The following is a 341-nucleotide window of genomic DNA, read 5'->3' as shown; positions in this document are numbered from 1 at the left end:
TATTGCTTCTGTTGTTTCTTATTCAGGCGCCGTGATAAGAAAGAAGCTGGATATGCAGCATTTGTTGCAAAGGGTTGGTCAGGCTGGAACAAAAAACATAGACTAAATGATCATGTCGGAGATGTCAACAGTGTTCACAACCAAGCAAAAAGAGATTGTGATGCTTTATTGCAACAAGACCAGCACATTTATGTTGCTTTCAATAATCAAAGCAATGCTGCGAAGAAGGCGCATTATACTAGACTAAATGCCTCAATTGATGTTACTAGAGTTCTATTGCAGCAAGGGTTACCTTTTCGCGGCCATGATGAGTCAGAGGAGTCCTTGAATAAAGGAAATTT

The sequence above is a fragment of the Triticum aestivum genome, chromosome 5D, assembly GCF_018294505.1.
Source record: "Triticum aestivum cultivar Chinese Spring chromosome 5D, IWGSC CS RefSeq v2.1, whole genome shotgun sequence".
Classification (NCBI taxonomy): Eukaryota; Viridiplantae; Streptophyta; class Magnoliopsida; order Poales; family Poaceae; genus Triticum; species Triticum aestivum.
This window is presented reverse-complemented; position numbering follows the sequence as displayed.